This window comes from Mus caroli, unplaced genomic scaffold (genome assembly GCF_978045245.1).
Source record: "Mus caroli unplaced genomic scaffold, Mus_caroli_1 scaffold_2, whole genome shotgun sequence".
In the NCBI taxonomy this organism is placed as follows: domain Eukaryota; kingdom Metazoa; phylum Chordata; class Mammalia; order Rodentia; family Muridae; genus Mus; species Mus caroli.
In genome coordinates this window covers 109,880,619-109,901,961 of record NW_028227257.1, presented here as the reverse complement: position 1 = coordinate 109,901,961, position 21,343 = coordinate 109,880,619, and positions in this window count along the sequence as shown.

Sequence of the window (21,343 nt, the reverse complement as noted above, 5' to 3'; positions counted from 1 at the left end):
CACAGCTGGGGTGCATCATCTGGGGACATTCCCAGACCTACAATGACTGAGCCCAGGGCTAGCAAGGAAAACAAAAAGCAAGGAGAAAAGTTTGTGTGACAAAACCCCACTGTAAGAAGCATACGCCACATCAGCCTGGTAATGGAGGGTGCCACTATTAAACTGAAAATATCCCTTTACACAGTCCAAAGATGGCAAGGTGGTCCTTTGTCAGACTAGAAAAAAAAATGATTTTAAATCTTTTTACATTGGAGTCTTAGTCCCTGGAAGAAGTAAGGAGTGAGAATAAGCATGGGAGAGGGAGGGAAGCCAAATGGAAGGCTGTCTAAAGGGTTTCAACACACATACCACCCAATTGTCTCCTATAAAGACGTCAGGATGTGGAAATCAATTACAAATGTCACCCACATCCCGAAGCAGGGCCTCTCCACCAAGGGCAGCACATAATAGCAAAACTCTCTAGTATTTTCCCCTGTATCGATTCTAGCTGATTTAGCCCAACATGCACTGAATGGGAGCTGAGTCTCCTCAGAGCTGTGGGGCCTGTTTAGTTACATGTGGTGCCCAGTTGATCACCTTCCTCATGAAAGATGTCATGGACACCCTGCCGTAGGGAGTTCTTTATAACAGCATTCTCTAGAGCAGACTCTACCTAGCAAATACAGAAGCACCACTCACCAGGCAGCTTGGTGGGGAATTTCTCATGCTCCCAGAGATTTCTTCCTGCTGTTGAGCAGGCAGTGATGTGAGTGTTCCTGAGATCTTCTGACAATAAATGGTTGTACCCACGGACCAGGTTGTTCCCCCCCCCTGCCAGCCCCCCTGCCACCCACCCCCCCCCCACCCCCGCCCCGTGCTCTAGGAAACATCTCTGTGTTTGGCCCCTCACTGGGAATTTATAAAGAGATTTAACTTCTGGAGTAAGACCAGAATCTGACTGTTTCCTTCATACTGCTTCAGGGCACTGGCACTCATTTGTAAAATAAGGTGCTTGGGTGTCCTTTTAAAAATATACTCATCCTTTTAAAATATAAAATATATATACTTATCATTTATTTTATGTGTATAGGTATTCTGCCGGCATGTATGTCTGCCCCTAGGACCCACAGAGGCCATCAGATCTTCTGCAGCTGGACTTACAGATGGCTGTGAGCTGCCATGTGGGTGTTGGGATTCGAACCTGGGTCCTCTGAAAAAAATCAGTTAGTGCTTTTAAACACTGAGCCATCTCTCCAGTCCCAGGTATTCTTTAAGAAAGCTTTCAGTCTGAGAATATTATAATTTGTGGACCTTCTCGTTTGAAATAAAAATTCTGTGCTTTTCCTGTACTGTACAATTATTTTTCCATCTTTTTTGAAGCACAATTGGCAAATAATATTGTGTATATAGAAGGTACCCAGATGGTGCTGTGATAAGTGTATTTCTCGTGAAATGATTGCTACAATGAAGTTGGTTGATAAATTGCTCATCTTATATAGTTACATGAGTGTGTATTACAGAACAGTTAATATGCACTTTCTTACCAAATGTATTTATCCATTAGAGTATTATTAATTATAGAAATTATTTTATTAATTCAACAATTCATGTATTTTGCTCAAAATATGTTTTTTATAATCTTGCCACTGTTAATAGTTTTTTTTTTATTACGTATTTTCCTCAATTACATTTCCAATGCTATCCCAAAAGTCCCCCATTACCACCCCCCACTTCCCTACCCACCCATTCCCATTCTTTTGGCCCTGGCATTCCCCTGTATTGGGGCATATAAAGTTTGCAAGTCCAATGGGCCTCTCTTTCCAGTGATGGCCGACTAGGCCATCTTTCAATACATATGCAGCTAGAGACAAGAGCTCCGGGGTACTGGTTAGTTCATCATGTTGTTCCAACTATAGGGTTGCAGATCCCTTTAGCTCCTTGGGTACTTTCTCTAGCTTCTCCATTGGGAGCCCTGTGATCCATCCAATAGCTGACAGTGAGCATCCACTTCTGTGTTTGTTTGGCCCCGGCATAGTTTCACAAGAGAGAGCTATATCTGGGTCCTTTCAGCAAAATCTTGCTAGTGTATGCAATGGTGTCAGCGTTTGGAAGCTGATTATGGGATGGATCCCTGGATATGGCAGTCTCTAGATGGTCCATCCTTTCATCACAGCTCCAAACTTTGTCTCTGTAACTCCTTCCATGGGTTTTTTGTTCCCACTTCTAAGAAGAGGCACAGTGTCCACACTTTGGTCTTCATTCTTCTTGAGTTTCATGCGTTTAGCAAATTGTATCTTAGATTTGTTTTATTTTATGTGTACAGGTGTTTTGCTTGCTTATATGTCTGTGTGCCACATGCTTGCAGTATCCAAGGAGGCCAGAAGAGGGTATCAAATTCCCTGGAAGTGGAGTTACAGATGGCTCTTAGCTGTAATGTGGAACTGACACCCAGTGAATCTAACCCAGGTTTCCTGGAAGAGCAGCCAGTTCTCTCTCTGTCTCTCTCTCTGTCTCTCTCTGTCTCTCTCTCTCTGTCTCTCTCTCTCTGTCTCTCTCTCTCTCTGTCTCTCTCTGTCTCTCTCTCTCCCATAGAGTCTTTTATGTAGCCTTAGCTGTCCTGGAACTCCCTATGTAGACCAAGCTGGCCTCCAGCTCACAGAGATCTGCCCCTGCTTCTGCCTCATACTTGGAATAAAGCTTTCACTACACCCAGCTTTCAGCCATCTTTCCAACCCCATTGTTAATATTTTGTGTACACTTTCCAGACATTATTGTCATCTTTTATTATTATTATTGTATGTGTGTGTGCACAAGTGTGTGTCTATACATGCTTGTGTATGTGCAAGTGTGTGAGTGTGTGTGTGTGTGTGTGTGTGTGTGTGTGCCCACGTTGTCTTGCAGTCAGAGGACAACTAGAAGAATCACCTCTCTCTTTCCACTTTCTATGGGTACTGGGGATTGAGCTCAGGTGTTCACTGCAAGCACCTTTAACTTCTGAGTCACCTCACCACCCCAGTGTTTCATCTAAGCATAATTATGTTAGAAATCATCTTATGTTATAAAACCAACTTGCATCATATTAACTATGCCACAGTACTTTCTCACTAAGCACAATACTCAAACCAAAAAAGGATATTGAAAATTCCCCAATATTCAGAACCCTTTTTCTTTATTAAAGATATCTGCACATAGCCACTTCAAATATAGCATTCTAAGAATATACCAAGATTTATTATACCAAAGTCTTGGCTATTGTAAATATTTCTCTCTATTGAACACTCCTATAAACCTTGTTTCCTCCAGGAAGATTACTAAAATGTAAAAACTGTCAATGTGAGGCCTGCCTGGGCTATGCAGTGACGCCCTGACTCATAAAGGTGGACAGGGAAAGACAGTGAGTTATGGGAATCTGGGTTTTCCTGCAAAATATGCAACCTCCATCCTGATACTCATCCACTCTTTATGGTTTTAGGTTGTTTTGGTTGGGTGGGTGGGTGGGTGGTTGGTTAGTTGGTTGGTTTGGTTGGTTAGTTTGATTATTTTGATTGGTTGATTGGTTGTTTTGATTAGTTGATTGGTTGGATGGATGGCTGTTTTTATCAACTATTTTTTTAAGTACACTGAATCAGTAATTATGCTTTTCAAAACATGTTTATCCCTCTAGTAAACTATATTCATATAGCATTTAGGTTTGTTCCTTTAAGGCTCAAGAAGCATCAGGAAGACCGGGCATTCCATCTAGAATAGTTAGGTTGGAAACACACAGTACTCAGCAGAATGGGGGTTGATGGAGGGACTTCCTTAGATCATAGATCATTTAGAGCCACAAGATGACACACAGGATCGTATCCACAGCTGCAACATGCCCTAGCTTCTCTGGAGCTGGGGGAACTGAGAGAAGCCAGTTTCCAGACTACTCACTCTATGGATTTTCCCCCCAGGCTAAGGCACCGAGGCTCTGTGCCACATGGCGTCGGTGGCAATGGGACATGAGGCCATTTTCACAGTGATCTATTATATTACAAAAGCTTAATGCAAAAACTGTAGACTATTGACTGAGAGAAATGGAAACTTTGGAGTGTGAGCACATAGCAGCTGTTTGGTCACTCACTGCTGCTAACTCGGAGAAGGTCTCAGAATCCCTGGAGACCCTCCCTTGTCCCTGAAACACGTCGTTTGAAGAGCACAAAGCCAGATCACGACTTCAGTCACGTGCCTCGGCCTCAAGATGGGAGGTAGGACAGTAAACAAGGCCTGCTTTTTTAGGACTTGCTCACATTGAGGCCTGGATTTGTAGGCATTTTTCACATTTTCTAATTCCTCACCCTCACCCCTCTCTTCTTCCTGTGAGTTTTGTTGTTTTGGACCTGAGGCTAACGCTACGGCTCGCAGCTTCCAGGGCCAGGATAGACAGTAGGAGATATTTCGAAATGTCTCCGGCAAATAAATAATAGCCATCTGGGACACAGACCTTTGTTTCAGCAGTTCGGGAGAATTCATTCTCGGTAGAGAAAACTCATTTGCTCATGGCAGCAATTCAAGCTGCTAGCTTCCCAGAGAATATTGCCGGAGCCAAAGCCTTTCTCAGCTACGGAGGTCAGAGGTGAAGCAACTGTGCTTACAGGGCAGAGCATTTTTATGGATCCCCTTGGCTTTCTGCTCTCTTCTTTACAGCTGATTAACACTCAATGGCCATTTCTTTTAAAAAAGAAAAATTCAATTCCTAGGTTTAATTAACTTCCCTATCGCCTCTTGCTGGAAACCTTACACAATGGCGAGAGGGAGACTTTAGAATCCTTGATTTCCATCAAGGTAATTCTCTGCTGCAGCTCGATAACTTCCAAATATGATCTCAAGGCTGGATGCCGCAATAAGGCCTGGACGTAGCATTTGGTTAGCTTAAACGAAGACTCCCAGAAGCTGAGTTAGTGTACCCATCTCAGGCGATTGGAGCCAGCAACTTTTCTGCTTAAGACGGACACTTTACCGCCCCCCCAACCCCTCCCCACACTGTGGCGCCGGGCGAACAAAGAGGGGGAACTGGAGAGAGAGCCCCTGCTCCCAGAGATCCCAATTCTCCGTGCCCCCGGGACAAGACACGGAGACGAAGGGGGAAGGACCCGAACCGCAAGGGCTGGAGAGCCCGCAACTCGCACTCTCTGCCCCCAAGACCCCCCACTTCATAGCTAAGCTAAAATCTGTCTTCTCTTCCTCTCCCATCCCCAGGTTCACTGACTGCACGGGTTCTGTTGTCGTTAGTTTGAACAAACAGTGGGTCATTTCTGTCTATACCTCATTCTTTGAACACTTAGGAAACAAATGTTTATGGGGTACTAAAAGAACATAGCTTACCCTATATACAAAGGGTATACAAAAAGCAGCTGTAAATTTAAACAATCGTACACATTTTATCCTTATTCCAGCTCTTCGGTACTGTAACATTGAAGTAATGCAGTATTTAAAGAGCTGAGAGCATGAACACTGTGCCAAATTGCCTGCTTTCACATAAGCTATGACCTAAGCTCAAGCTGAATATGTTCATATAATGTAAGGGTATAAGAACAGTCTCTACCTTGGGGTTATGCCATCAATCAGTTAATAACAGAAAACAATCATGACAATTCCACGGTGGGCTTCATGATGCACTTGTGAGCTCTAAATAATAAACATGGCTGCTGGTTCGTCTCCAATCCAGCTGATGCCAGCTTTATACCTTACTGTGTCTGTCTTTTTCAGTCTCCTGTTACTTCCTGTCAGATCTCCCATGCCTTGCAGGCCACAGGAGAGAGAGAGAGAGAGAGAGACAGAGACAGAGACAGAGACAGAGACAGAGACAGACAGAGACAGAGACAGACAGAGAGAGAAACAGAGAGACACAGAGGGAGAGAGACAGACAGAGGGAGGAGAGACCCTGTTTCAAGAACCAAAGGGAAATTAATTAAAGATAATTAATTAAATAAGCAAAACAAAAATAAACCTTACTTTGATGGAATTCGTTATATTTCAAAGTACTATCAACAGCTGAGGTCCAAAATAACAGCCTTAAAATTGTCTTCAGTACTTCAAAGTTTCAACTAACGCAAAGCCAAGTTCTATCTGCACTAAGGTTTAGTTAATTTTAACACTGGTCTAATTTTAAGCCTAAATACATTTAGTTTGAAAGAAGGATATTTTAGTTATAAGTGTTGAGCTGAAGGCTTTGATGTATAATGGGATTATCTGAGTATGAATTAAAATGAACAGATTTCCATTACGACGCATGGAGGAAAGCCTGACTACTCCCTACATCTACCATCTCAAAACAGAAAACAGATGAGGATCCAGTCAGACTCATGGCTTCCCTGCACCCATCAAGGCAGACCCTGTACCCATGCTGCTAGACTCTGCAATGGCTTTCAAGAAATTCCACCAAAACCATCCAGACAAACTGAACGTCCAGACATCCTCTTTCCATTTATGATCCAGCGTCCCCATAACCTTAGCTCCAAGTTTTATTATGTAGAGGGGATAGAGTTGGGCAGCCTTCTTCGGGGCTCATAGCATTTCAGGGGAGACTGTCAAGAATTCTTACCAACATTCTGACTCAATGGTTTTGGGAGCTAGGGAGACAGATCTCATATTTCAGCCCTGGGGAAACATTTTCCAGATTAGCACTTGGCCTTCATTCACTCTCAGCTTGTAAACTCTTCTGACTCAATGGAGCATGCTGTTCGCATATGGGCAGGATTCTCTATCAGCACTGGGGGAAGAAGTCCTGTTTATCCGCAAGAGACACTTCCTCACTTCGCACTTCTCACTAATTGTGGCTGTTAAGTTTTCCGAATCCTATCAGAAGAGCAGCTCATTAACTTTAATTATTTTTCAAATTCATTGGCTCCATTGTAGACTGACGCTGGCAGGTGCCAGTGAGTTTTTATGGCAGAAATTAATTAACAAGTGAGTGGAAGGCCTTGGTAGCTGATATGTGTATCTTCTCCCCATTTGACCAGTTGAGAGTGGACCTCAGACCCTACAAACCAGAGGGAGGAAAGATACAAAGTGAGTATCCAGGACACAAGAAAGCCACCTCCAAGGTCCAACCAGCACTGTGGCACGTGGTTTGTACTCCATTGTCGGTCCAATCAAGTTGTTATGAGTCCTACATTCAGAAAGCCCACAGGTCTAGTTACCATATCATCTCCAGCGGGTGTCTACGTCTAGTTGAATCTAGATAGAATCCGACAACTAAATTAGACTCTCTCTGCGTGCAGCCTGTTAAAATTTGCTTCCAATGGCCCAGGCAAGTCCTGCTCCATGGCATATCCCTCATGTTCTTTTCTCATCAATGTGGTTAATCCTCTGTTGCAAACCCATGTCTGTTCCAGCTACTCTTCTTTAAAAGTAATTTTTGGGGAAAACAAAGAACCAGCACTCCTCACCATACTATCCATTCATAGGATCTCTCTCTCTCTCTCTCTCTCTCTCTCTCTCTCTCTCTCTCTCTCTCTCAGCATTTTATGTCATAAGACATGCATAATATTTAACTAAAATTTCTACAGGTATCCTCTCCAACGATTTCAAAGATATATCAATGAGGATGCCAGGTCTAGCATTGATTGTAGCAAGTAAACATTAGAGATGCAACAACAACAAATTCCCACAGTCAGTATAACAAATAAGTAAATAAGTCAACCCACTAGAATGTTAACAGACCCAGAAATGACGTTACTGGACACCCAACAGAAAAATGTTTACCATACACTATGTGCTACAAAGGACAGACGGCGTTAGTCTAGTCTTCAATATTGATATGAATTTATACCATTTGTCAGGTTCACAGCAACACTTTAATTTTCATTCCTGTATATTCTCACATTTTAAAAAACCTTCTGCATTGAACACCTGTCACTCTTGTATTCAGAGTAAGAACTTACATTTTTTTTTTCAAATAAAAGGCAAAGCAGCATAGCACAGCATCACTGCAGCAGTTTGTATGACCAAGCCCTGTTCTTCCTAATAGTCACAAGGAAGGCATCTGTGACTCATGGAGGGGCCTGAGTAGTACGCTGGGATATTTTGCATAGGTGGTTCCCATTAATCATGACCATAGTCCTATAAGGTGGACATTGTTGTCCTTATCATTATGAAGGAGGATATAATAAAATAAATTCAGTATCTTAATTTATCTCAACTACACACTGACTACAGAGCCAGAATCCACATCATCCAGTGTAGTGATGGTTAATCTAATCTCAGATGTCATGGTGATGAGAGCCAGGATTACCTGGGAGAGCTGCCTCTGGACTTGCCTGTCAGGGGTCGGGATTTACCTTAATTAAATTAACTGACATGGGAAGACCTGCCCACTGTGGGCAGCACCATTCCCTGAGGTCCTGGACTATAAAGAAGTGAGCTAAAAGGCTGCATTCATTCCACCACCCTTCCTGACTATGAACACAATGTGACCCGCTCAAGCTCTCACCACTGTCATTTCCCCACTATCATGGACTGTAGTTGAACTGTGAGCCACAGCAAACCCTTATTCCCTTTAGTTGCCTTTCTCAGGGTATTTCGCCACACTAACAGAAAATTAACTAAGTCTCGTTTCATTAGTTTATATTATACAACCTCATGATTTGGATAATGATTAAATAGTTCTATCAAATGAAAACATAAACTAAAAATACACCGACACGTGGAAAAAATAATATATTTACCTGATAGCTTTAAAAATTAAATATTTTGGATACATATGATGTATGTATGCCCTGTCCCCAATTCCGTTCTGTTCTCTTCCACCCAGAGGTAAATATTATCTCAAATGTGAGACTTATTGTTCCTATGTAAATCATTATTTCCTGGCTACAGATATTCTACCCATAAACTAGAGTGAATTCACCAGTTCCCAGTAAGGAAATTAGCAACAACTCAATGTGTTTCATGCAAAGGGATTTAGTGCTGAGATTCGCTCCAAAAGTTCAGAAAGGCTGGAGAAGTACAAAGCATCATGAGGTTGGTATAATTCCCTCCGTTTGGCCTCCAGGGTAATTCCTTTAGTGCTCAGAAACTGAGCAGTAGAAACTACCTCACCAGACTGCCCTGACCTCTGGCTTTGGCTTGTTTGGGACAATGTGAGGCACTGGCACAAGGCAAAGGGCAGAGGAGGCTGAGGTCAGAGCTTGATTGGGCTCTTTCCTGTCGGGTGGCTAAGGTCAGCAGGGCACTGCTCAGATAGCCACAGAGCCTCTTCTGCTGCTTCGTCCTGCAGCTGGTGGTGTCATGCTGGAAGTACTGCCAGGGACAGAAGAACAAAACCTAAAAACCAAAAGGATGAAATCTCATTCTGCTGATTTCCAGTTTCCCAACAGTGCCTCGAATTGGCAAAACCAAACCAAAAGCCATGATAAGGCAACCTGCCACATGGCGTTATTCACATAGTTTTTAGCCCCTTGGTAGAGGACGGTGTGCAGAGAGGCCACACAGAATCAGTAGAGTTAGAGACAACAGCACAAAACTAACTTTGTTTGATTTTGTTGTTTTGTTTTAAGCCTGGCCTCAAAGTGGGGGATAATGTTGAACTTCAGATCCTCCAGCCTCCACCTTTCAAGTGCTGGGATTACAGACATGTACGGTCACACCCTGCTTTATTATCTGTGTTTTTAAAGCTCCTTGTTAGTCAACATTCTGTTATAGCAAAATGCCTAGGAACCGAAGCACAAAGAGAAAAGGTGTCTTTTGGCTCACAGGTTCAATCCATAATCGGTCCCATTGATTTTGGACCTGTGGTTTGGCAGCACATCATGGCAAAAACATACAGTAGAACACAACATGGCCCAGATATGAAAGAGAGAAGAGACCAGCATCTCCCAATACTGTTCAAGGGCGCATTTCTAAGGACCACAAATCTCCATCAGACCCTACATCTTAAGACCTCATCATTTTCTAATAGCACTGAGCATTTAAGACACAGCCTGGGAGTACACCTACCCAGATTATGCCAATACTCTCCCATCTGATTTAACATCTCTAAGATATACCCATATTGGTGCAGGCATCTCTAATTGATTCATTTTGGCTATAGTACTGAAATCAATAATGGGATTTCTTCATGGAAACTAGTAAAATGAGCAATACAAAGTTACCGAGACAGATGCATGAGTTATGAAGATAATATATGGCAGATGTCAAACAGTGGGTAAAATAGGATCGTAGAAAGTGTGTCCAAATGCTGTTCTTCTCATCCTTCAACACAGATCCATCAGGCGCCTACCATGTCCTTAAGCATTGTGCTTGACACAAAAGACAGAAAATCAAACATGACCTGGGTCCTGCTCTCTAGATGCTGACACAGAAGCAATTAGATATATGGTTTGCATCAGGGGAGACAATGCAACAGGCCATCATTAAATTCAATAAATTAAAAAAGGAGCTACATAGGGATTTCAGCTATAGATTCACAGTTTTCTAGATAGATGAAATACTGTACAACAAGTTGAATATTGAAGTGTATAATAATATTAATAATAACATCCAAGTGCTTATTTTCAGAATGTGAAATAGATTAACTTCTTTTTGAAAAAATAAAATATTATCACAAGTTAGATTTAAAAAAACAACTGAGAATGTGTCAAAACCTCACTTGAAATACTTGGGAAGCGTTCTTAATAAAAACCTTAAGCAAAATAAAATAAAATAAAAACCTTAAGCAAGATTAATGGGAAATTATCTTGGGCAGTGGTGGCTCATGCTTTTAATCCCAGCACTCAGGAGGCAGAGGCAGGCGGATTTCTGAGTTTGAGGCCAGCCTGGTCTACAGAGTGAGTTCCAGGACAGCCAGGGCTATACAGAGAAACCCTGTCTCGAAACCCCCTCCCCCCCCAAAAAATCTTAGCGTGACAGACGAGTGACCAAGCACCTCAAGCAAGCATCTCATTACGTAATGCCGACACTCTCTTGAAGTCCGACCAGGAGGAAGGCTGCAGTAAGCACCACCTTTTGGACTCTACAATAGTAAGTTGGGAAGACGTGAAAGAAGCTGAGGAGGTGATTCATCAGGAGCGAACTTACCTGAGGACATGAGGCCCCAGCTGGATCCCCAGTAGTAAAGGGGGAAATGAATATTATATATTTTAAACAAATAACAGAATACATATTATTTAAGTATTATTCAGACATTGCTTCCTGTGGGAATTAGCTTCATCAATGTGACACAACTTAGAATCACCGAGGAAGAAAATCTCAATGAAGCCGTGATTGTCTTAGTTAAGTTCATTGATGTGGGAAGATCATAGGATGCCCACTGTGGTCACAACCATTCCCTAGGAAGGGAATCCCAAACTATATAAGACCAGAGAAATGTAGCTGAGGGCAAGCAAGCCAGCATGCATGCATCCATTTCTTTCTGCCCTTTGTCTTTAGAAAATGAAACTTTGTAAAGATGGTGCTATAGACATTAAGGCCTGTGTCTACTTATTTTTACTATTATGTTTGGAACAAGAGTTTTAAAACCTGTGGGGCAGTGATGGCACAGACCTTTAATCCCAGCACTTGGGAGGTAGAGGCAGGCGGATTTCTGAGTTCTAGGCCAGCCTGGTCTATAGAGTGAGTTCCAGAACAGCCAGGGCTACACAGAGAAACCCTGTCTTAAAAAAAAAAAAAAAAAAAGCTTTAACCTATGACTCGTGCATTACAATTGCATCCACCACAGATCCCTGCTGTTGTTGCCACCAACAATTTATCCTGTCAATTTTTCTGCCAGTTTGGGTAGACTGAACTCTGGAAAATGCTCAGCAGTCTGAGTAGGTGAGTTAAAGCAAAGTGGAGACATCTTGGCTATTGGCCTCAGATGCTATATGACGACATTCTTAGCCATTTGTTGGTGGAAACCTACAGAATAGATACAGCTAACTTCTTTAGGTTTAGTCAGATTCCTCCTGTCCCCAGACAATCGCTTAGAAATACTAACATAGCAATATTGTCAACAATACTTCAGGTGAAAACCTACAAACTTCCCTAAAATATATTTGTAATTACAGACATTCTCCCAGCCAGCTCAGAGATTTTAAAGACAACAACAGTTAAGCCCTGGCTCCTCTTCTCTACTTGGCTCCATGCAGGATTGTGAAATAAGACAAAATAAGACAAAACTTCAGGGTAGCCTCAGTGTTCTTCTTCAAAGCCCTGGTCTCATTTCTCCTTCTGCCAGCCTAGCAGGACAGGTGAGAGTATAAACACACACCCAGCCCTTAGCTCTGTCTCCACTCCAAAAAGGAATGGAATGGAATCTCAGGGTGGCTAAAAAACATCGGCTTTGGAATCAACGGGTGTGGATCTCAACTCAGATTTGGCCATTCGCTGGCTCTGGAATCTTGAGTAAGTCGCTTAATCTCTCCGGGGCCTTGATTTTGTAAAGTGAGTGTAATAATACCCACCTGGAATTAACAATGTCCAGATGGCGAGGGCTGATGGAAACAAACTGTCAAAGGAGATAGAAGGGCACAGCAGTCACACAGCACACAGACGCCACAGTTACCTCTGAGGTTGTCAGTGCAGAGGGGATTTCTAGACTTGAGGTCAAAATTGCTGCTTCTGGTTCTGCTACATATCAGCTTCTGTGACTGAGTCAAGTCACAATCTCTCTCTTCCTTCCCCTAAAAGAATAGAATAAAAGCCCTTGCCAGAGGACCAAACAAAAAGTGTCACTGCTCCACAACACAAATGGCAATGTCCGTTGCCAGGGTGCCTAACGCCTTGAAGATGCTGATGCGAAGGGTGCTGAGGATTATTAGCACGGCGCCTGTATTAGTTGCTTTTCTGTTTCTGCGATAAAAATATCCTGACCTGACAAAAAGGTAAGTTTTGGAGGAGTTTATTTTGGCTTACAGCTCCAGATGGGACACGGTCCCTCATGACAGGGAAGAAAAGCCAGCAGGAGTATGTGGCCAGGTCAAAGGAGACAGCAGCCTTCTGGCAGTCAGGAAGCAGACTGATCACATTTCATCCACACACAGGGGGCAGGAAGACACTAGGAAGTAGAGCCGAGGTATAAAACCTCAAAGCTTTCTTCACAGTAACACACTTCCTGCGGCAAGGCTCAACTGCCTGAAGTTTCTGTAACAACACACACACACACACACACACACAAGGACACTAGCTGGGGACTGAGGGCTCAAACACAGGAAAGAATGGGGGACATTTCATATTTCAAGCCACAACAGTAATACAGAAGATTATCTAAATCACAGATGAGGCCCTTAATACAGCTGTCCAGCCTTCCCTCCAAGTACATCTCCAAGATATATTTGTTTGACATCGGTTCTTTTGGTGCACAGAGTATTTAAAACAAGAGTAATTCATTGATAAAAGTGGTGGATCTCATATGAGGAGGGTTTGTTTGTTTGTTTGTTTGTTTGTTTGTTTGTTTTTTCGAGACAGGGTTTCTCTGTATAGCCCTGGCTGTCCTGGAACTCATTTTGTAGACCAGGCTGGCCTCAGACTCAGAAATTCGCCTGCCTCTGCCTCCCGAGTGCTGGGATTAAAGGCGTGTGCCACCACACCTGGCTGAGGAGTTTTTAACTCTTCTTGAAAAACCATATTTGACAATACTGGTAGCCAGGTCACTTAGAAAGGAATTGAAATGTCCAGTTTCCCATGTCCCACACTATGGCCCTTTCTCTGCCCAATTCATTCTGGCTACGGAGGAATGAATTCGTGACACTTGTTTACATGACTAATTATTAATTACAGCATTACTAACAAACAGTGCATCAACATTTACAAATGGCATTCCATCCACACCAGAGCAGATTCATTGTTTTCTTATTAATAACACCACTCTCACCCAGTTATATATCAGTACACTTTCTTTTCTATTTTTATTACATATTTATTTATATATGTGGGGGGAAGGTCAGGGGCTCATGGGTATATGGGAGACTATCAGAAGAGGACCTGGGGGAGTCAGCTCTCTCCTTCCATCATGTGGGTCCCAGGGGTCAAACTTAGGTGTCTGGCTTGATGTGCTGAGCCATCTTGTTGGCTCACAGTACACTTCTTAGGAAACAGCTTGATTCATAGTTATCAAGCTGAGAGTTTTGCCTAATCCTAGACATGGCCCCATGGTATTCTCCAAGGGAAAATCATTTGTTAACAGCATCATGGAAGGAAAGAGTTTATCTTAACAGTAAACAAAGAATCCCCTTAGGATTTTCAGGCACCTTCAGGGATACTGTCTTTTCAAGCCCTTTGTACCCTGCAAGTCCCTTGACACCTTGTGTGGCCTTTAGATAAGAGACCTTCAATGTTTGCCTTCTCACACTGCTGTACACACTGTACTTTAACAACGTGATTGACATTGTCCTACGATACAGAACAAGGGTCAAGGAAAAGTAAATGGCCCCAGATGGTAAAATAAGCTTTTCTCCACCACTCAAAACCGCAGAGCAACTGTCAGCCTCTTCCACGATATGACAGAATCTGGTGCGGCTATGTTTCACATCTTCACAATATAAAGGGAGAAAATTCAAAACAGCCCATCCAGCAAGCAAGGTAAGAATCAGGAGAAGGTCATCGGAGTTCCTGCTGCACTAATTGCTGGGCTCTGTCTGTATCTTTCATCTTCAAAGGACCCACAGGTAATAATCAATGTAAGCCACAGCCCTCGAGTCAGGCAAAGTTGCTGGAGGATTCAGCAGAGGAGACAACTGAAAGAGGCAGAGCTGGGAAGGCTGCCTGAAGCAGGGTCTTTCATCTGCAAAAAGCCAGACAGGCTACTTTCAACAATAAAGATTTTAGGTAAAAACTGACCTGGTAATAAGAATGATAGGCTGTCAAGTCAGGCAATGGACAACTAGGGCCTTTAATCCCAGCACTCAAGAGGCAGAAACAGGTAGATTCCCATGAGTTCAAAGATCAGCCAGGGTTACACAGTGCGACCCTATCTCAAAAAGAATTTGTTTTTGAAAAAAAAGAAACCTAAGGAGAAAAACCTTCACAATCTGAGTTTGCTGTTCAATTTTTATATTAATAGCAAAATATGATAAATTGGACTTTATTCAAATTTTAAAGTTTTGTAATGATACTGTTAGGAGCATGAAAACTGGAGAAATATTTATAAGTCACATTCCTGGTAAAAATTCATATCCAGAGCATACAAATAACATATAAAACTTAACAATACAAACCTAAACAACCTAATTTAAATATAAGAGAGGACCTGAACAGACACTTCAATGGGGAAGGTACAAGGATGGCAGATAACTCATGAAAGGCTGCCTAATCAATGGATTATCAGGGAGATGGAAATTACATACTGCTATACACCTAATAGAACAGTGAGCCCCCCAAAAGCAGGCGGCACAGCAGCTGCCTATGCTAAAAGCACATAGTCTGTTCACTGACATCAGCAGCAACAACACCAACATACATACACATACAACGTGATAAGCAGCAAACGGGGCTGCGGATGCAGAGTAATGGATGCTAATGTATTGCAAGAAGATATGTAAATCAGTGCAGGCACTTCACCCGTCATCTTCCTTCTTTCTTTCCTTTCTCTTTTCCTTCTTTTCTTTTTATAAATACAGTCTCACTAGTACCCCTAGATGGCCTGTATCAGCTATAGAAGCCAGGCTGACATCAAATTCACAGAGATCTGCCTGCATCTGTCTCTACCTCTGTAGTGCTGGGATTAAAGGCATATGCCACCTCATCTGGATCAAGTAAAGCTACTTAATTTGTTTGTTTGTTTAATGTATGTGAATGTTTTGCCTTGATGTGTGTATATACACTGCCATACCCTAACCGGTGCCTTAGGTCAAAAGGTGTTGGATTCCCCTGGGATTAAAAGTTATTTATATGAGCTATCATATGGGTGCTAGAAGTTGAACTTGGGTCCTCTGCAAGAACAAGTGCTCTTAACTGCTGAGCCATCTGTCCAACCCCAATAATAGCCACTTTTAAAGACACTTGTGCCTGGAGAGATGGCTCCGAGGTTAAGAGCACTGACTGCTCTTCTAGAGGACCCAGGGTTTGATCCCCAAGATCCACGTGGCAGCTCACGATCATCTGTAATTCCAGATCTAGGGATTATGACAACCCGCCTCTGGCCTCCATGGCACCAGGCAAATAAGATAGATAAGTATGAAAAACACCCATATACATAAAATAAAAAGATAGCTTGCAGTTGTTTATAAAGATAAATATAAACTTAGCCATATATATCCCCCAAATCTCTCTTTTATTTCTACTCAAGTAAATGAAATGTATGTCCACACCAAAACATATACACTATTGCTATAGTAGCTTCATTGATAATTAAACAAACTGGAAACTATGTATCTTTGAACAGGCAAATGGCAAAAAAGTAGAATGCCCTTAGATCATGCAATAAAATTCACAGCACATCAATATTTTGTTTGACTGTATTGTTTCCTTTTCAGACAAAGTCTCATATAGCTCTGGGTGTATCTAAATAGTGTTTTACTGCTGTGAACAGACACCATAACCAAGGCAACTCTTTTTTTAAAATATTTATTTATTTTAATTTATATGAGTACTCTGTGGCTTCTTCAGACACACACCAGAAGAGGGCATCGGATCCCATTACAGATGGTGGTGAGCCACAATGTTGTTGCTGGGAATTGAACTCAGGACCTCTGGAAAAGCAGTCAGTGCTCTTAACCGCTGAGCCATCTCTCCAGCCCACCAAGGCAACTCTTATAAGGACAACATTTAATTGGGGCTGTCCATTATCATCAAGGCAGGAGCCATGATAGCATCCAAGCAGTCATGGTTCAGGAGGAGCTGACAGTTCTACATCTTCATCTGAAGGCTGCCAGGAGATGACTCGCTCCCATGTGGTTAGGAGGAGGGTCTCCTTGCCCAAAACCCCACAGTGACACACTTCCTCCAACAAGGCCACACCTACTCCAACAAGGCCACACCTCCTAATAGTGCCACTTCCTGGGCCAAGCATATTGAAACCAGCATGGGGTGACTTCTAACTTGCAGAGTAGCTGAGGATGAGGTCCTCTTGACTCTACCTCCTAAGCACTGAGATTATAGCTGCTTGCCACCATACCTGGCCTCTCTCTCTCTTAGAAAAAATATTTATATATTAATTAATTTTAAGAAGACTTCTCCCATAGCCCAGGCTGGCCTTGAACTCTTACTCCTTTTGCCTCTTCCACCTCAAAAATGTTATGTCAAAGGCATGAATATATATATATATATCTACCATATATGTATATCATATATATTAAATGAATTTTTATAAATGAAAGAAACTAGATTTAAAAGGCTATATATTGTATGATTCTAAGCTGGAAAGCTCAAAATCATGAAATCATAAGAGTAGGAAAAAAGATGAGTGGTTTCCGGAGTCAAAGGGAGGAGTGATTAGCCAGGGAACACATGTACAACTTGAGCAACATAACCTGCCATTTTTCATTTCACCAGCAAAGAACAACAGTGCTAAGCATAGAATGAACACACACGGGGCCATGCTGGTATAAATAAATGACGTAACAAATAAATGACAGACAAGGAAGAATTAAATAATTTAAGCATGTAATTTTTCTTCCCCCAAAATGTCTGCTCCTCACTCCTTAAGGATGCCTAGACACAGTGACTTGCTTCATTGGGAAAAAAACAAATAGTAGCTTACTATTAATCAGACGGGCAAGCATAGGGAGTAGTTTAGAAACCTGGGACTCCTCTTGGCTTGGGGGATGAACACAGCCCTCATCTACAATGCACTTGGCAGCTTAGGACCTCTGCCTGCATGTACTATGCACACACACCCCTCTCCCAGCAAAGTCCCCCAAACACAGGACACCCACCTGCTTCAAAGTACATGCACACCCACTCCAAACAATGACATAACTCTTCCTCCCCTTAACCACTGTCAGTCATGGTTTCTAGTCAGTCCTACTTTAGTACTATTCAGGTAGGAGCATATGGAAACCAGTCCATCCTAAATTGGTTTGGGGCATAACTGCAGTAAAACAAACTGGCCTCTACATCAATTTTTAGAAAGACTCTCCTATTTATCATCTTCGCCCATCCAATTGGCATGTATATAGTTGAAATCAGATGCATCGTGGGAAGGGACATGTCTATCAAAACAGAGAACCACCTGGCACTAAAGCCCTTAGCAACCAGACAGGTCCTTTTCTTGAACATCATAAAAGGAAGCCTCCAGTCAGAGCCTTTGAGCCTGTCACTCACGTGGCTGCCATCACTCTAGCCAGCGTTTCTGGTTTGTGCCATGGCTTTGCTTTTGAATAGTTTCATGGCTACTCTGTAGATCTGAGTGTACCTGTATTTCAATCCTTGCATAAGAAACCAAGACCCTGCAAGCACCTGGCCCAGAGTCTGTCTATGGGTATGGTTAAAGATAGACAGCATTGTAAGTAGGCAGGTTGACATGGCTAACAGTAAGCCATGCTCACAGCACATAATCCTGATACGACAGTGAGAATGGACTCCCCTTCTCTAGGGCTACTCTACAGAACCCATAACCCTGGAAATAACCATGATCCATAAACCATAACCATGAGGGAAACAGTGGACATGCCCAGAGAGAGTATATTCTTTAAAGGATCTAAACAAGGCTTTGGTGACTGTCATGGTCATGAAACACGGGGAAGCTCAAGACATAGTCATAAGCCAGAGAAGATGTGAGGAATAGCTGTGATGTAGGATTGTGGGATTGAATCAGTGAGACGTGGTCGGTGTAGGGGTGGGGAGAGTATGTGGAAAAAATGGTTAAATCAGAGAGGAGTATAGACTTCAGTTCCTGACACAAATGTGTGCTTCCTGGTTTTGACTAATGCTCCATGTTCCTGTAAGATATGAACAATGGGAAAAACAGAGTGAAGAGCACACAAGAACTGTGCACTGTCTGCAGCTTTTCTGCGGCCTTAAGAACAGTCCCAAGATAATAAAAGCTTGTTTCAAAAATAAATGGGCCAAGCATGATAGTACACTCCTGTAACCTGGGGCCGCTGAGGCAGAATTGTGAATTCAAGGCCAGCCTGGGCTACATAGTGACTTCCAAATCAGCTTGAGCTACCCACTGAGACTTTGCCTCATTAAATAAATAATTTTTGACAATAGGAAACATTAAAGGCACACAAGAATGTCAGGACCATTTGAGTCTGGTGAGCATTCACTTTCCCACAGGATCTGTCCCAGCGCTAAATAAGCCCAGGTTTATCAGACCTTGCTTTCATGAGGAAGTTCTCAAACTTGCTGTGTATCAGGATCACCTGAGTACCACCTCTGAAGAGGACAGAGCAGCGCTTGGACTTTTACCTTTTTATAGAGTTCCTGGTTCCCACCCAGGGTGGAAAGCCAACACTCTACCACTCCCTGTTAACATCACACAAATCTGCATCCCTTCAACGCTACCTACACAGAAGCTGTTCTGTGTCAATCCTCTGTCACTACCTAAGCACAGCTAAGCACAGGGCAAAACACCCTCCACAGCTGCCATTCTGATATGCAAATATGAGAAATGGTGTTTCTCTTCGAGTTTGCCAGTTCCCAGACAGCAATCTGTTCATTGCTCAGCCCAGCTCTCACTCCGTGTGTTTTATGAGCAGAATCCTGCTACATTGCTCCTTCCTGGGTACCAATCCTATGGAGTCATACACTGCCCACAGGTCATCAGTCCCTATAGTCCTGGCAGTGGCCGCTGGGCTTCTGTGGCGTTAACATGACTATTTTGCTAAGTAGCAAAGCAGACTACATGAGGAAGGGGTTGCCATGTGGACTGACCCCTTATCTGATCTCTTCAGGAAGGAGCCAGACCTTCCAGGTTACGGGCAGGGAGGGATAAGGCTGCACTCGTCCGTATGAACAAAGGTGTCCCCGCCATCGTGAGCTGCTTACTGATGATGATAGTTCAGAACCAACAAAACCCAGATGAAATGCATAAAGGCTGGTTCTAGGAAGTAAGCCGCTTCTGGTTTGATTGATTGGTTTTAGCCGTAGGTATCTGGTTTGGTTTTTGGTTTTTGCAGAAGCTCACTTTCCTGCTGCCTGTGATGTTTTCAAAATGCCAACTTGCCTGCAGCAGATTCTGACTCAGACTGTGACTGACATGGCCAATAATTTCCCATGTGTTTTCCTCCACTGTGTTGAATTTATTTACATTCGCTGTGGCGGCATCCTCGGGATCTTATTCATTACCTTCCATTTGAGCATATGCCCCAACAAAAATGAAGAAGGCAGACTGATACCAGGAACAGGAGTAACGGGTATATTTTTTTAAAGTTCTCAAATCTGTACCTCACCTGTTAGTAACTGCCACACAACAGACATATTGATGAGGCAGAATTAGAAGCCACATTAACTGTTCGTGAAGTTATTTAATTCAAATCAGTAATGTTTTAACGTTTCCTCCTCCTCTTCCAGGAAAATGTGGGAAAATAAGAGGTTGAGGCAGGGCATTTGCACATGCCAAGCAAACACTTCCTGACAAATACTAACACCATGTTCCCCACCATAAACTCAAGATCTAATAGTGAAAGGATGCTACCATACCAGACCTGCTCCAGGCTCTACCACTGAGCTACATCCCTCAGCCCTCAAAAGCTGGATTCTTAGCCCAACTAAAAGGCAAGCCTATGGTGATGGCTGAGATGATACCAGAAACTAAGGAGCTAACTGTTCCAAGAGCACACAATGAGCAGAGAGCTAGTCTGAATTTCTGGGGTAAATAGGTTCATTCAAGATGGGCCATAAAAGACAGTGAGGATTTTTCCTGGTATGAGAAGTGCAGGAATGGTATGAATTAAGTCATGCATGAATTAAGTCAAGCTAAAACGTGTTTGTCAGAGAGGAGATCATCTCTGTTTCTGCTCACTTGGATGTCCCTCTTACCATGGAGTTGACTTGTGCTGCTGCTGCTGATGATGATAATGATGATGATGAAGATGATTCCCTCACTCATAGCTAGAGTTTCCAAGCTGTCATCATGGACAAGGGACCAGCAGCTCTCCAGGAATCTTCTGAGCTTCTGGCAGCAGATTGGAACGACTGAGGCACCCTGACTTGTGGATTGAGTAACCACTGGTTGTCAACTCGAAGAGAGAAGCAGCCACTGTGGGGCTACTTGACGCATTCAGCCCCAAGGACCAAGTGACTACCGGGTTCTCAGCTCTCAGGTGTGATTCTTCTCTTGTTACTATTTTAAGCTGACAGATTAAATTTACATATACTATTTAGATTTATATATGCTATTTTAAGTTGACACATTTATATATGTGTATATATCCAAATTTATACACAAACACACCCATATATACATACATATACATATGTGTTTCTCTGTCTGTCTGTCTCTCTCTCTCTCTCTCGTGCGTGTGTGTGTGTGTGT